The sequence below is a fragment of the Seriola dumerili genome, unplaced genomic scaffold (assembly GCF_002260705.1).
Source record: "Seriola dumerili isolate Sdu_G_001 unplaced genomic scaffold, Sdu_1.0 BDQW01000458.1, whole genome shotgun sequence".
In the NCBI taxonomy this organism is placed as follows: domain Eukaryota; kingdom Metazoa; phylum Chordata; class Actinopteri; order Carangiformes; family Carangidae; genus Seriola; species Seriola dumerili.
Window position 1 is genome coordinate 345,367 of NW_019174713.1, and position 14,629 is coordinate 359,995.

The 14,629-nt window shown below is 44.6% G+C and overlaps 1 long non-coding RNA gene across 1 annotated transcript in view; it reads right to left on the reverse strand.

Moving 5' to 3' along the window:
- Positions 1-14,629, reverse strand: part of LOC111234793 — a 104,745-nt gene that overhangs the window by 62,719 nt on the left and 27,397 nt on the right. The window contains exon 2 of the long non-coding RNA XR_002665656.1: positions 10,369-10,420. This is a non-coding gene — a long non-coding RNA (uncharacterized LOC111234793). The remainder of the gene's footprint in view (positions 1-10,368; positions 10,421-14,629) is intronic.

Here is a 14,629-nt window from a genome sequence, read left to right on the forward strand (position 1 = left end):
GATGCATTTAGTTTTGTGCAGCAGGGGCTACTGTGATGGAGGTGCATAGCTGTGAGGGGGGGTGGGGGGGGGCGGATCAGTAAAACAATATGCGACTCTGCGCTCTGAAACTTTCATCATGAACTCTAATACTTCACCGTGTTTGTCAGTGCGGTCTTTGTTTAGACAAGACGAGCCGAGCCCTGAGAACAGCAGGCTATTAGGGGCCTGCTGCAGAGTGTGATACCAGTGGCTGCGGATACCATATGGCATCGGGAACCAGATACAACACAAACAAACACAGGACGCAGGGACGGGCAGACACAGACGATGGGATTACATAGGCTGTATGCTGTGTGTGTGTGTGTGTGTGTGTGTGTGTGTACTGTACTGTATGGTATGTATGTGCAGCACCAAATGTCAGTATTTTCATCACGTTAAAAAAGACTGAATTCAGTGTCAAGTGCTGTAAACACTGGATATTTTCAGCAGAAAAACTTCATCTGTTCATATATATATATATATATAAAACGTCAGTATAGTTGCTATGGTTACTCACATGTCAGTCTAAAGTAAAACATTTGCCTTGAACTTGCCCGGCGGCCCGATACAAAGCTGCAAAGTAGGAGAAGTTTTTTTTTTTTATTTTATTTTCCACAAACTGTAAAAACACCAGAGTCTCTCGGATAATTTGAAAAACTACAAGTTTATGTTCCGGCCAGCGCTCCGTTGTTCTGGCGGTTATATAACTCCGATCAGCCTCGGTTTCCACTGCTGTGGAGAGGAGCTAGTTAGAGGTACAGCTCCGATCTGTAGCAGAGATTTATTGTTGCAGTTTGGAACAAAATCTCGTGCCGTGTTCGCAAAACGAATCCAGATCCAGATGAACTTTAATCTGAAAATTAAGTGATTTTAACCTTCTGAATGTTTCTCTGTGATTGGGTGCGTTTCTTACCAAAAGTGGGAAAACTTATTTCATGTCAGTCCGAGCTTTGGAAATCACCTGCCGCTGTTCATGCAGAATGTTAAACAGCCAGAAACTAATTTTAAATGCCCCATGTTTGACACTTATCTGATGTTTCATTTGAAGTTTTGATCCATTATAAGATTATTTTGTTAAGAACCAAAAATCATCTCCATGTGGTTTTACACACTGGAGCTCTAGCAAGAACAGGTCATACTCTCTTCTGATTGGCTGACTGTTGGTGTGGTGAGGCCAATCACAGGTAACGGATTGTAGCCTATTACTGTAGCTTTAAGCCTCAGTAAAATGTGAACAGGTGAGTTATATAAACAGGTGTCATGGAGGAGGAAATTAGCTCTAGAGACCAAAACAGTTTCTGTACCAGGCTGTAAACATGTTGTTTATGAACAAACTGTTTATTTCTGCTGTGAAGTCGGACATCTTAACATGGGAGTCTATGGGGACTGAGTCTCGTGGTCATTAGAGGAACTGCATTTGCTTTTTTGGCACTTCCGTGTTTGGCTTCATGTTTCGGCCCCGGAGGCTGATGCTTCCTCGAGTGTGTTGACCTCTCAGGGCCACCGTAGAATTAACTTTAAATGAACGGGATTAGTTGATGCACTAACTTCCTGTATGATGTAACTGTGCAGACGGTGCGCTGATTTAAAACTGGGTCATGATATCATAGACTGTATATAGAAAGCCTGATATACATTTTTAATGGGCACAGCTGAAAAAGGACAAACAGCACTGTTGGTTGAAGTGGATTCAGTCCATTTATACTCCAGTCCAAGTAAAGTCTGAAGACTCATTACTGATGATTTTCTTTGTTGTTGAAGAGGCCGTCTATATTTTACACTAAACTTTTGATCTGTCAGGCTGAAACAGTCCTTTCTTTGTGCATCTACGACTGTTGGAATCAAACTGAAAATGCTGCCTTCACGACAACAGCAGTGTAGCTGTTTTAAGGAGCTGTCAGGAGAAGGATTACCATTAGCTGCAGCAGAAGTCTAGTAGATCATAGCCAGAGGAGAGAGAGGCGAGCGGGGTCTGACAAAAAGCAGGAGGCCTAAAGTCAGCCCAGCCCGGGGCGAGAGCTGCGCTCCGCAGGGACGCACACACACTCGACTGGAGCTCAGGTCTCTCCTGATAAACAGCGAGCAGCAAAACACACATGTGGGCAGCACACATGAGCATACATGAAAATACATGCAGCACACAGTGTGTTTGTGGAGGAGACACTGCAGCCACGGGCCTGTTGTACAAAAGGATCCTTTGTTCTATTACTGCAACACACACACACACATACATACATACAGTAGACACACACACACACACACACACACACATACACTGAAAAAACAGGAGTGCTCCATGCAAACCAGGCAGAGCAGAAACAGGCTGCAGGTTCAAGGCTGTTGGGGACTGTTGCATCTGCCTCGTACATCTGTGTCGTCTCACTTGAGAATAGCTACACTGCATATCATCTAGCACATGCGTGTTTCAAGTTATTAGAGTGTGTGTGTGTGTGTGTGTGTGTGTGTGTGTGTGTGTGTGTGTGTGTGTGTGTGTGTGTGTGTGTGTGTGTGTGTGTGTGTGAACTGTAATGACCTGATTGAATTAAAAATTCACTGTGTAAACGCAACAAATTAGTTGAACAAACTGTGTGTCATTCAAACTTCACTAAAACTTCATTTTTGGAAAAAGCAACAGCTCTAGTGTGTGTGTGTGTGTGTGTGTGTGTGTGTGTGTGTGTGTGTGTGTGTGTCTCTACACTGAGGAGGAGAGACTGTGAGTGCAGGCAGTATGTGGGTCGGGTCATCTTCAGTGGCAGGTTCTGTCAGGAGGTGAGGAAGAGCTGTAAGGAGAGAGATGTCTCTTCCTGTCGGGGTATCAGTCTGGCAGCTCTGACCCCTCCCCCACCCCGTCGGCATCTCTGTGCAAACGTATCACACAGAGATTTCACAGAAATATGCAGGAACGTACAGTATATCAAAATGACGACGCAGACCTTCCCTTTTCTTCCCTTTTTACTAAAAATAATTTCTGTAAAACTCGGTCATTGAAATGTACATTTTGAAGCATCTAATTAATCACTTAACAAGACCCCTGCTGAGTAGACTGGCAGCCTCTAGGAGCCTCCTTGTATGTCAACAGGTGGGATCTGTCAGGACATCTGCACAAGTTGATTTGCAGCACAAATAAGTGAAGATCCTTCATTTGATTAAACTGGAGCGCAGAAGGATGCAGACAGCACACAAACCTGTGCTTGTTCACGGGACACACGTGACGTCTTGACAGCAGGAAGAAAAAACCTCTTCTGTTTGGCAACAACATGAAAACTTTAAAATACAGGACATTGTTTGACCTCTAAAGGAGAATAAGGACCAAGGATGGAGAATACAGTGCACCAAATAAGCGTACATATTCTCGTGCACGTGCCATCAGTGCACTTATAGTGTGCACAGTCTGTATGGGCAGGATTTTTGCATGCAGACCCTCAGGGATGTCGGCAGATGATGAAATGTGCACGGCATGTTCCTTCACAGACGTGGTAACTGTGAATTGGCCTGTAAGTCAGCAGCTGTACCCTAAACCAGGGTATTGCGTTTAATTTTGCCCCGATCAATACGTAAGTAAGCAGGTGACAAACCCCTCCCACCGCCGTATGTTTAGTCTACACAGACGATGTGGTCGTGAAGAGCAGCGGCAATTCTCGCGTCGTTACTTCGGTAAACCAGCTTCTAACGACCTGTGCAGCTGTGTCGATCTCATCCACAGCTGCCGCCGTTTTCCTGCAGCTACTTTCACTGACACGTCTATTTTTCTCCCTAATGCACAGGTCGTCCACTCATCGGAAGGTCGGCGGTTCGATTCCCAGCTCATCCAGTCCTCATGTGGAAGTGTCCTTGGGCCAAGGTACTGAACCCTCGAATTTCCCCCTTTGTATCACCGGTGTGTGTGTGAGTGTGTGTGTGATAGAAAAAGCGCAGTGAAAGCGCACTGTGTGAATGTGTGAGTGAACGGGTGAATGTGGCTTGCAGTGTAAAGCGCTGTGATTGGTCGATACGACTAGAAACAGGAAGATCACGTCCCACCTGCGACTCTGTGATTGGCTGAATGTTTTCAACTGAGGAAGGCACAACATAAACGAAACAGTCCAACCAGTCAAACTCACATTATAACTGTTATTATTTTAACTAAAACAGACCAGGTGCGTGTCGACCTTTGAACCTGAGGATCAACGCCATTTGGCATCCCCGATAAACTTCTCATTGAGTGTAAAATGATTCGTGGAAATGATTCCAAATCCACTTTTTAGTCCGTGTAGGTTCATACTTTTTAGAAGAAAAACTGAAAATATGCATTATCCTTTAAACACCTGCGACAGGCCACTGATGCCAAGGTTTTTTTTAATTACCACGCACATTTAAAGTGCTAAAAAATTGTAAATCGCAGTCGTCTCATTCTCTCCTCAAGAGCCGCTGAGTCTAAAAGAACATCATTCATCAGGCTTTTAATGGAGAGTTTTAATGTCTAAAGCTGCTTCACGCTTTTTCCTCCCTGAGAAGAACAAAACACTGTCAAACTCTCCACCGAGCGCAGACTGCTGATATCACATGTTGTCTATGTACAGCTTCAAAATCCTGAATCACTATTCAAGACTATACCATGTATAAACACGAGCAGTGTCAGTGTTTTGGAAAGAGACTAAAATCATTGGAGCTTTAACTCCCTGTTGACGTATGAAAATAGCTCGAGCGCGACTGTGTTACTAATAATTGAGATGAGCTAATACATGTGGGAACGTTAGTTACTGACACTCGCAGAAAAAAAACATTTACAAATAAGGGAGAGGTGACGAACTCTCATTCATCTTCACATGAACGGCAAAGAAAACAATCTAATATGCATCTTTATGGATGTGCCCCGATTCAAAAAGAAATTATCTATCAGGGCTTTGCGCACACACACACACACACACACACACACACACACACACACACTGGGTCTGGGTAGCCATTCTTAGTCTGCAATTACCTTATCTGCTGGCGTTGGCTCGTATTCGCTCACACCCACCCACACTCACACACCAGCAACAAACCCATCACACACCAACCTTGAATCCTTCCTCACTCACCAGCTCCAGCGTCTGAGACACGAGGGAGACGGACAGACAGACAGACAGACAGACAGACAGACAGACAGACAGACAGACAGACAGACAGACAGAGATGAGTCATTAAAAGTAAACAGCTGGATTTAATTATCGTTAATTAATTAAAATCATCCACTGGTTCCTTTTTTAAAAACTGCAGTGGCAGTCTGTGTGTATATGTGACCACTGTTTTCTCACCAGTAGCCAGTCGATGCATTTACATCCTTATAGAGTCTTTTTAATGTTACTGATGGATTCAGTCTTCACGGGGAACGATGCACGTACCTGCTAATAAAAGGTAAAGCATGCACACGTTTTGCAGAATGCAGAAGTCAAAATTTGGTCGATCTTTTGTCTTAAGGCTTCACCGTGTTTACGGATATGTGAATTCTTCTTCTTCCGTTGTATACCTCAGAGAGCAGCCGCTCATTCTGTGTGTGCTGCCCCCCAGTGGTCGATAGATGTGTAGTTTCGTAAAGACGTCTGAGATCTGTTTTATCAGAACAGCGTTTACTTTTTTCACCAAAAACCAGAGGCGACGCCCAACAAACCGTGACTAAAATCTTAATTTAAAACTGGTATTTTATATTTGCTTTTAAGCTGCACTAATCAATATTCCTATGCTAACAAAAGATCGCTCAAAAAATAAATGAATAAGATGAATGATGGCTGTTAAGGTGAGCAAGTTTCAGGGTGTGGTGTTGTACATGTTGGTTTCAAATGGATCAGAGCTTTTGTTAATATTAATACTTCCTGCTAAATTGTCCGGTGTGTCATATTATCAACCTCCTTTCCTGCAGCAGCAGCTGGCTAACAATTTAGCATGCTAGCAGGCGGGAAACGTAATGCAGGAAATGCACAATGACAAAGTCTGTTGACAAAATTATGATGAATAACTTCCTCATTCACAGTCCACATGTCAGTCAGTCAATGATTCATTTCATCAATTGTGCAAATTGCTGTAGTTCACTGACTTCTGGCTGCGTCGACTAATCGATGCTGCGGTGAGACCCTCGTACTTTTACTGCACTAAAGCAAAGCGATCAGTGCTTCAGCTCTTGACTAATGCTGTACATCTCCTCTGCCCGGGCTCATCAACATTTCCCTCCACCAGCTCTGCATGAAAAGTTTGCTTCTTAACTTCTCATGTTATTAGATTTGACTAGCTCATTTTTCATCTTGACAGCTTCACTAAAGCAGCCTGAAAAGGCTTTAAATATTTGTGTGTGTGCGCCAGTATGTGTGTGAGAACGAATACGGTCTCCTCGCCTATTTCCCTCAACTCTACTCATCCTTGTCGCTATTTCAAAAGCTGCTTTCCTTTTTTTTCTCCCTCCGAATTCCCGAATCCCCCCTCCTTAACCCTCCATCTTATTACTCTTTCTTCTACTCCTCCTCCATGATACTTTCTGTTTTTTTCGCCGGAGAAAAAAACAACAACACTTGTCTTCTGGCTGCCAGTTTGTCTCCAGCCTCTCCAAACCTTTCCCTGCTTTGGTATTGGCTGGCTGGAGCATCAGCTGTATTGGTATTGGCTGGTTCCAGCAGGTGAGGCATAGCTGTGCCACCTAATCAATGCCCTGCAGTGATGGAGGCAAGTGCCAGACACACAGTGCAGCAGCAGTAGCTGCAGCCGTCAGCATTGGCAGCTCTCCATGAAGCTGAGCATGGGGATGGCATGACCTTCAGATGGCCGGGACCAGCGGGGGAAAGACGTGCACACACGCACACACGCACACACGCACACACACAGAGAAGCTGCGCATGTTTTCCTTGTAAATTACGTTCGTTCTCAAAGTGTCCGCGTAACTCCACCTCTCCTCTGCAGAGGACAATGCTCAACTTGCCACTGTGGGACTGTGAGCATGGCATGTAGACACTTTTTGAAGGTCAAGGAGAAGCTCAGATAACACACACACACGCACACACACCACACACACCACACACACACACAGACTGCAGAGGATGCCAGATGCATGAAACTACCAGGAGAAAACAAACAGTGTTAAACTGGATTCATATTCATGTTGTTTTGTCTAACAACAGAAGAATCTGAGGCTCTTTGGAACCATAAATCTTTTGTTTCTTATCAATACAGAAGATGTTTATTACTGCTAAATATAAATGATAATGATGATAATAATGTGTCATCCTCCTCACCTGTCGAGACAAGGGCTCAGTTTTGGGGTTGAGTTTGTTTTTCTCTAGTTTCCTTATTGTTGTGCTTTATCAGGTTTTCAGACTAAGAGCGAAACTGCGTCAGAAAAGAAAGGGGTTGATGTTCAGCTAATACATCCAGGAGTTTTAAGGCTTTTAAAACACTTTCGTTTCTCATACAGTGAGGTTGGGGACTATTTTCAGCTGTGGATTAATACAGATTTGGTGCTCTACTGAGTGTTTACAGCAGCAGGATGGTTTATGTAGGATTGACTCAAAATAAACTACAGTGCCGACCATGTTCACTGCAGTGCAGCAACGAGCGCTTCCTAGTAATCAAACAGACCCTGATCCTGATCCTGGACCCGAGTCGGGTCTGCAGGTCTCAGATCAGTGTGTCAATATGTCTAATACCCTCGTGGATCGGTCTGATCATGTTGTGTGTCAGGGAGATGATAGTGGTGGGGTGGAGTGTGAACTGTGGTGACGTATTACTGCTGGTTAATAGATGGAGGATCATTGTCCTGCCAGTAACGCTGCTCTTGGCTTCACCGCATTTTGGATGAAGTTTAATTTTTCTTGGATCCTTTTTTCTTGTAAAATAAATCTCAATATCTAATTTTGAATATTTTTCCATGTTTCTGATCAAGTCCAAAAAAATTGTGTCCATGAAAGTGTCACCCAGTGCAACAGTTGACGGCTCACTGATGTTTAAAGGGTTTTGGAGAGAAGTGGAGCTCTGGCACAGGAGAGTAAGGGAGATCAAGCTTTTCCAATATTCATGTTCATGTCATATTATCTTGATTACAAGTCTCGGACTCGTAAACTGTTTACATCAACTTCCAAGTCATAATTGTAACTGGAGGATTTTTCTGAAAAGTCTGAGAGTCAGTATCTGACTTCGATCTTATTAATATGGAAGAGACTGAAAAACAAAACAAATATGGACGCCTCACATCTGCCAAAGACAGATGTTCAGTGTAATTAAACCCAGATTTAATGCACGCGGGGCCGTATACAGTATTTTAATCCTCACATGATCAGAAGAACACTTCTGCTCGTATATTGATGTAAAAGTGCATCTAAAAAAGAAAAGAATGAACTTCCCTGAGATCAGGTTCAGGTAGCAGCTAAGGATGGGGGCAAGTATCCATTTTCATTTTGACCTTGTACCGACACGTCTTCAATATGGCTGCCATCACATCAACATATATTCAGCATCTAAAACAAATTGTCGCTGTCGTAGATCAAATCAAGCTCTTTCATTCAGGACGGATAAAAATACACCCCCCCCCCCCACCCACTCCTGTCTCCAACACTCCTCCCTAACCCCTGACCTCCCCTCACTCTCCCGCCCTCCTCGCCCTCTTCCCCACTTCCCCTCCCCTCTTGCGAGAGCCCGTGCGGAGCCGACAGACCCCCTACGTCGCAGGCCTATTAACAGGCCTCGGTTCACTGTAATGATGCTTCTCCTTATGTCTGTGCAGCTGCTGCGGCGCTGAATAGGGAGGATAAATCTGGGATCCTCAACATCCACATCATTGTTTCACTGCCACTCTCTGCTGTCATGTGCATCAGACAGAGAGGCGAAACGCTCCGGGTAGACGTCTCCATCCAAAACTATTTCATTTCAAAATGCTGATAATCTACTCAGACTCATAGATCAGGATGGTATTACTATTTTTTTTGTGGCTTCCAGTGGATTTGATGTGACCACACCATCCTGAATCTTACGAATAAAGAGATATTAAATCAACTGTGTAATCGACTGTATTACAATGATGATTTACCACAAAGGAAAAGAAGGAGAAACTAAGGAAGAGAAACGCATAAGGAAAAGAAAGAAATAAAGGATGAAAGACAGAAGAAGAAGAAAGAGAGACAGACTCTGCTGCTGGACTCGTGTCAGCTCTCCTCCCACTCAGAGGAGTCTGCAAAATGTTTTTACAACAACAACAACAAACGCACCAAATGTGTTTTTGCACGTTTGTGTCTGTGGATAAATGATGCGTCCATGTGCCGCGGGACAGCAGACAGCTGCTGCGGGATCCATCAGTCATCTGCTGTATTTATAGGCCGATGACCAGTCGAACGCTAACAGCTGCATCACACGGGGACGGAGACAGAGCGACGCAGACAGAGAGGACACAGGAACCTGACATGTTCGACACTCCCCTCCTCAGTTCTGCCACTGCTCAACATGACTCTCTGCACAACTATCATGTAGCAGGATTTTAAAAAGCATCCTGATGGGGAGAAAAGACACGGATCATGACCGAGGCTTTTATTGTGAAACAGATTTCTGCTTGATTCCTTCTACATACATCTGTGCATGGGTGTGTTAGCAGAGGAGTATCAAAGAATGCACTAGCTGGCTTCTCTCTGCAGCTCTAGTAACAACAGGTCGGTGAGCCAATCAGAAGAGAGGAGGCTCTGAGCCTCTCTTCTGATTGGCTGACTGTTTTCTGAGTGATCCAATAAAGATATGGCAGATTTCAGGTAAAAACACTCAGAGAAACCAAATCCTGCAGAGGTTTTGGATGGTGGGTCCAGGTGGGCGGGGCTTGGTGACTTGCTTGTTGTGACATCACAAAGTTCCAGAAGTCCTGACGGCTGGTTTTAAGGCTCAGGTTCTGAATACAGGCTGTGTGCATTTCTCTGTGGACTGAGGCTTTGATACTTTCACAGTATTAATATAGAAGCTAGAGCTGATCTATAATCACACTACACATGGACAGAGACCTTTACACTGGAGGAGCTTTAAGTTTCCCCACATTATGTGAGACAGGAACTGGGTGGAAAGAACTTCCTGTAAAAACACGCCAAAGTTCAAGGTTATAGTGAAGTCTAGGTGAATAAATTAGTTGTTTTTAGTCCCAAATGACACATTTCTTGTGTTTTGAGATGCTCTCCATTCTTCTGTCAGATGTTACTCTGCTTGAATAACAGCACCTGTCCTCTGAGTCTGTGCAGTGTCGCCACACTAGATGCAACTAATGGTTATTTTCATTTCGTTCAACCCGCAGCTTTTCTCCATTCATTGATTCTTCGGTCGTTGTAAAGCGTACGGCGATGTCACCACTACAGTGAATGCGGTGTCAGTACTTACAGATTAATGCCAGGTGTCGTCGGTAGGTTCCAGTCAGTTGTCCGGGCGGCTCCTGAGGACAAGAGGAGATAAAGCCGGTTAGTATCCACATGAGTGTTCTGGTTGGCGCTTGAATGGATCACAGACAGAATCAGCGAAGCAGCTTCTGGGTTTAATGAGTAAAAAAGAAAGAAGATGGTGTTTTTTTTTTCTGCTTCTTTCTTCACCTGTTTTAAATCACAGTAGTTTTTGGTCCAGTATTGAACCATCAGACCTTTCTCACAGGTGCAAATAATAACGTTAACAACGTCTCTGCGTGGACCACAGCGCAGCTTTGGGCCACCTGAAAGTTACACGTGTGTTTCACGAGTCTTTAACCTGGTCATTCATTGTGATCAGATTACAGTATGGAGATTAGGCAGGCGGAGGTGTGACCGAACACCATGCTGCGTGGTGTATGTAGGGAGTGCTGCAGTGGAGTTACCGAGGCTGGATTACCGACAGAGCAAAGTGGGATCCCAGACCTCGACAGCTTTATTGTATGTTAATTTTAGGGTTTCAGCTAATTGCATATTTTTGTACGATTGTGTTGAAACAAATGTTCATTTACATTCATCACAGATTTAAAATTTGGGGGAAACAAGAGAGCTGGCGTCGGATCGGCACTTCACCACATACCCCCGGGTATGGGGGTGCATCCTTCCTATTGAAGGTAAAACCAGAGGAAGACGTTATCTGCAGCTTCCAGTTGACAACAGGAACTGGAGGGAAATTGCAGCTAAAGCCACATGAGCTCACGACTTGGGTTGTTGCTTCAAATCCACAAATTAGAAGGAAGATAAATTAACACACGTCTGCACATTAAAGTCAAGCACAGAAGCGGAGCGATGTGCTGCTGTAGCCACTTAAAAAAAAAGTGCCCACGGAAAAAAATTAATATCAGTTTAAGTGTTTGTTTAATTTTGAATAGCAAGCTCCAACAGTGAGTCAATCCCCAAGAGTCCCATGTTAAAACGTCCAACTTAACAGCAGAAATAAACATGTTTACACCCTGTTTGTTTGTGTGTTTGCCACAAAGTCCCACCCTTTGCCCATGTTTGGATTAGTTTGGAGTCAGGGGCGGAGTCAGACACTGCCAAGATGGCGATGGTGGAGCAGCTCACTCTGAGCTTCAAACCTGCTCTTCAGAAACCTGTGAGCGACGTCACGGAGGCTACGTCCATCTTTCTTTAGAGAAATGATTACTTCACACAAGTTCGCCTACGGCACACACTGTGTTACTCTGCAGATCAGCTGTTTGAGTCATAGATGCGCTTGTGCGTAGGAATACAGTGGTTCAGCGGTTGAAAAATGTAGTTCCAAAGGAAAAGGCTGTTTGACTGCAAAATAAATGTTTAAAATGAACTGGCTCAAACATGTCGTCCTCGTCCACAGCAGCTCATCACTCAGCTTCTGCACCAGTGCTCCTGCTGATCTGAATCTACTGCAGGTAAAACACTGACTTTAGATAAAAACCTCACACAACTCCACGTCAAATAATGTTGTTTCAAGGTGCCCTTCAGCCGGGCTCTGAGCTCCCAACTGTGCAGACTGCAGACTGGACTGGGCGTCTCCCAGTACAACTACAACTGGGAAAGAGCATAAATGAAGCTTGTAAACAAACAGTTAGTAACAAGTCGTCTGACATTTAGTGGATGTTTCATTAAAGACCGAGATTTCGATGATTCGGTGATGATGCTAAGTGATGTCTAATCTCAGACTTCTGTGTTTGGTGCCTTGTTTACAAAATGCACACGAGCCTTAATGAGGCTGGTTACAACCACGTCGTTGGTGGTGATGATGATGAGGATGAGGATGAGGATGATGACGACTGCAGCACAAAGACTGAGGAAGCCAACGAGAAAAAAAAAAAAAAAAGCTCGCTGGTGGTTTTCAGTCGGTCGCTGCCCTGGCGTCGTCACGTTAAAATATGATGCATCCCGTCGCACGCGCTCAGTCGTACTCTGCTTTAATTGCCGTACGGTCAGAAGTCGCCTTCTGAGGCGCTGCAAGGTGGGCAGAGGGAGAGAGAGAGAGAGAGAGAGAGAGAGAGGAAGAGAGAGAGAGAGAGAGAGGGGGAGAGAGAGAGGTTCACCCTGAGTTTGAGCTGGGCTGTGATGTAACCGTGGACGATGGCTGTGCCGCAGTCAATTTAGGATTCAATGTCCTCAAACGACCTCACCCCCCCCCTTCTCTCTCCCTCCCTCCCCTCTCCTCTCCTCATGCTGATGCCATTTATCTCCTCCACACCCTATCTGTCTTCCCTTTTCTTTTTTTTTTCTGCTACCAAAACCTGCAACTACTCTTTCATACCCTCATGCAGACTCTAATATTATCCCCCCCTTCTCTTCCCCCTCTCTCGGTGTCAGCTCGTCCATGCATCACTGCCTCTGCTCTCCTCCTGCCCAGCATCCCTCCTCTCTCAGGCTGCAGCGCTAACCTTCACACACACACACACACACACACACACACACACACACACAATAATATCTCCCGCGAAATTCATTTCGATAGGGCTCTGGAAGCGTGAAACGTGTTAGCACGTCGCTAACTGTCCACCTCCGCAGTGAAGCTGCTCATCGGGTAACCTCACTGCTTTTAATAACAGTTTACCCCCCCACCCCCCCTAAACGTATTTAGCTCTACTATATGTTTATGGCCCCTCCACACATCTCCCCCTCTCCCTGCACCACTCTCATCATTGTTTCCACGTCCCTCCCTCCTTCCTCATTTTCTTCCTCTCCTCCACCTCGTGCTTACCTGTCCACTCAGGTTTTTTATTTTTATGTTTACTGCTGCAGCTGCTGATTAAATCTCTAATGCCCCAAAAAAACAACATTTTATATTTAAAAAAGACGACGAACGACATTTAAACAGATTATTTAAACCCTGTAAGAGCATTTTACATGTTGTGTAACTATTTCATGTGTGTCTCTAGACATGAGTATGTGTTTAAGTGTGTGTGTGTGTGTGTGTGTGTGTGTGTGTGTGTGTGTGTGTGTGTGTGCCCATCCCTCGTTTCCCTCCTCTCCTCCTCTCTCCTCTCTGACTGATGGAGGGTGGGGTAATCTGCACTGGTTGCCATGACACCAGACAGCCCTCGCTTGGCGAAGGCACGTAGTTTCCTCTCTGCTCTATTTCCCCGGAGCCCTCCACTCAGGACTGTGTGTGCATCTGTGTATGTGTGTGTCTATGAATCTGAGGAGAGTCATATATGATGCACAGAGCTGGAAATGGAAAGAGAGATATTTTTTTTTACCGTCTGTACACGTCGAGCGGAGGAGGGGAAATAAAGCAAACAGCACCTATCTTCAGGCAAATAAAAGGTTTTCAATGCAAATATTTTAGATACATGTAAGAGCCCCAGTAGAGGAAGACCTCCTGGTGAATTATAGCGAACTTCATCCATTCCTCAAAACGCTCAGACGCCCTGGAACCCACTCAAGGACCCCTGGCCTTCCCGCACTGCATACGCCTACCACAAATCTTATTTTACGAACCGGGTCTCGGCCCGTTTTTCATTTTTATGCGACCTCACTGTTGAGGCAACTTGTTTTAAAAACCCAAACTGTTGACGGCAGCTGGGATGTTTGGGCTCCCAGCGTCCTGAATCGACTCGTACTGGACTTGGTATCGGTTAAAATTAATGATTAGAGAAAAAGATTTTTCTAAACTCTCCAGGCGTTGGCATTAGGTAAAAAAAAAATAAATAAAAAAAATACTGCAGTTGACACAAATCACATCTAAAGAAGGATAAAAGTTATTTTTCTGCAGCGCAAGTTTGCTACGTGCAGAGATTTGTCCTCATTTCACAGTTTAATTTAAGACTTAAGATTTAATTCCTCCAGCAAATGGCTGTTCCCAGACCTGATGCAATTACTTTTCTTAGTCTCAAAAGGCAATCACGGTGTTTTTTGAACCACTCTCCTCGCAGCTCTCGGAATCCTAATAAAAGTGTCCATGCCAGCTCCCATCCATCTATCTATCTGCAGACTCCAGCCTTAGCTGAATAATTTAGCAGGCTATATTTCCAGCCATCTGCTTCCCTCTCTCACCCATTCACACGCTCCCTCTCTCTCTCTCTCCATCATTCTTCTTTTCCTCTCTCAGTTCATGATGGAGCTCCACATATGAAATCCCATTTAGAGAACGTGCAAAAAATACCCGTTTTATAATGAAAGCTTTTCACCTCTTTGCCGCCCTCGTTTTGCCCGCGACAGACTCAAAATGTCCGGTTATACAT